We start from the raw sequence: 2,949 nt of genomic DNA, 5'->3' as shown, positions 1-2,949 counted from the left end.
TCTGGAATTTCACAGTTCACGTATTGCTGAAGCCTGGCTTGGAGAATTTTGAGCACTACTTTACTAGTGTGTGAGATGAGTGCAAATGTGTGGTAGTTTGAGCATTCTTTGGTATTGCCTTTCTTTGGGATTAGAATGAAAACTGACCTTTTCCAGTCCTGTGGCCACTGCTGAGTTTTCCAAATTAGCTGGCATATTGAGTGCAACACTTTCACAGAATCATCTTTCAGGATTTGAGATACCTCAACTGAAATTCCATCACCTCCACTAGCTTTGTTCGTAGTGATGCTTTCTAAGGCCCACTTGACTTCACATTCCAGGATGTCTGGCTCTAGGTGAGTCATCACACCATCATGATTATCTGGGTCATGAAGGTCTTTTTTTGTACAGTTGTTCTGTGTATTCTTGCCACCTCTTCTTAATATCTTCTACTTCTGTTAGGTCCCTACCATTTCTGTCCTTTGTTGAGCCCATCTTTGCATGAAATGTTCCTTTGGTATCTCCTTTTCTTGAAGAGATCTCTAGTCTTTCCCATTCTATTGTTTTCCTGTATTTCTTTGCATTGATCACTGACAAAGGCTTTCTTATCTCTCCTTGCTATTCTTTGGAACTCTGTGTTCAAATGGGTATATCTTTCCTTTTCTCCTTTGCTTTTCACTTCCCTTGTTTTCACAGCTATTTGTAAGGCCTCCTCAGACAGCGATTTTGCTTTTTTGCATTTCTTTTTCTTGGAGATGGTCTTGATTCCTGTCTCCTGTACAATTCCATGAACCTCCATCCATAGTTCATCAGGTACTCTAACAGGTCTAGTCCCTTAAATCTATTTTTCACTTCCACTGTATAGTCATAAGGGATTTGATTTAGGTCATACCTGAGTGATCTAGTGATTTTCTCTACTTTCTTCAATTTTAGTATGAATTTGGCGATAAGAAGTTCATGATCTGAGCCACAGTCAGCTCCCGGTCCTGTTTTTGCTGACTGTATAGAGCTTCTCCATCTTTGGCTGCAAAGAATACAATCAAACTGATTTCAGTGTTGACCATCTGGTGATGTCCACGTGTAGAGCCTTCTCTTGTGTTGTTGGAAGACGGTGTTTGTTATGACCAGTGCTTTCTCTTGGCAGAACTCTATTAGCCTCTGCCCTGCTTCATTCTGTACTCCAAGGCCAAGTTTGCCTGTTACTCCAGGTGTTTCTTGACTTCCTACTTTTTCATTCCAGTCCCCTATAATGAAAAGGACATGTTTTTTGGGTGTTAGTTCTAGAAGGACTTGTAGGTCTTCATAGAACTGTTCAACTTCAGCTTCTTCAGCATTAGGGTCAGGGCATAGACTTGGATTACCGTGATATTGAATGGTTTGCATTAGAAATGAACAGAGATCATTCTGTCGTTTTTGAGATTGCATCCAAGTACGGCATTTCAGACCCTTTTGTTGACCATGATGGCTACTCCATTTCTTCTAAGGGATTCCTTCCCACAGTAGTAGATATAATGGTCATCTGAGTTAAATTCACCCATTGCAGTCCATCTTAATTCGCTGATTCCTAGAATGTCGATGTTCACCCTTGCCATCTCCTGTTGGACCACTTCCAATTTGCCTTGATTCATGGTCCTAACATTCCAGGTTCCTATGCAATATTGCTCTTTACAGCTTGCTTCTATCATGAGTCACATTCACAGCTTGGTATTGTTTTTGCCTTGGCTCCATCCCTTCATTCTTTTTGGAGTTATTACCCCACTGATCTCCAGTAACATATTGGGGACCTACTGACCTAGGGAGTTCATCTTTTCATACTGTTCATAAGGTTCTCAAGGCAAGTGGTTTGCCGTTCCCTTCTCCAGTAGACCACATTCTGTCAGACCTCTCCACCATGACCCGTCTATCTTGGGGGGCCCCACATGGCATGGCTTAGTTTCACTGAGGTAGACAAGGCTGTAGTCGGTGTGATCAGATTGGCCTGTTGTCTGTGATTGTGGTTTTGGTCTGTCTGCCCTCTGATGCCTTCTTGCAGCACCTACCGTCTTCCTTGGCTTTCTCTTAGCTTGGACATGGAGTATGTCTTCATGGCTGCTTCAGCAAAGCCCAGCCGCTGCTCCTTACCTCACATGTGACCAAAGTATTGGAGTTTCAGCTTCAGCGTCAGTCCTTCCAATGAATAGTCAGGAGTCATTTGCTTCAGGATTGACTGGTTGGATTGCCTTGCAGTCCAGGAAGCATCTTTTCTGACCACAATGCAGTAAGATTAGATCTCAATTACAGAAGGAAAACTATTAAAAATTCCAACATATGGAGGCTGAACAACACGCTGCTGAATAACCAGCAAATCACAGAAGAAATCAAAAAAGAAATCAAAATTTGCATAGAAACGAATGAAAATGAAAACAAAACAACCCAAAACCTGTGGGACACTGTAAAAGCACTTTCCTAAGGGGAAAGTTCATAGCAATACAGGCATACCTCAAAAAACAAGAAAAAAAGTCAAATAAATAACCTAACTCTACACCTAAAGCAACTAGAAAAGGAAGAAATGAAGAACCCCAGGGTTAGTAGAAGGAAAGAAATCTTAAAAATTAGGGCAGAAATACATGCAAAAGAAACAAAAGAGACCACAGCAAAAATCAACAAAGCCAAAACCTGGTTCTTTGAAAGGATAAATAAAATTGACAAACCATTAGCTAGACTCATCAAGAAACAAAGGGAGAAAAATCAAATCAATAAAATTAGAAATGAAACTGGAGAGATCACAACAGACACCACAGAAATACAAAGGATCATAAGAGACTACTATCAACAATTATATGCCAATAAAATGGACAACGTGGAAGAAATGGACAAATTCTTAGAAAAGTACAACTTTCCAAAACTGGACCAGGAAGAAATAGAAAATCTTAACAGACCCATCACAAGCACGGAAATTGAAACTGTAATACAAAAATCTTACCAGACAAA

This window comes from Bison bison, unplaced genomic scaffold (genome assembly GCF_000754665.1).
Source record: "Bison bison bison isolate TAMUID 2011002044 unplaced genomic scaffold, Bison_UMD1.0 scf7180017864494, whole genome shotgun sequence".
Lineage (NCBI taxonomy): Eukaryota > Metazoa > Chordata > Mammalia > Artiodactyla > Bovidae > Bison > Bison bison.
This window is presented reverse-complemented; position numbering follows the sequence as displayed.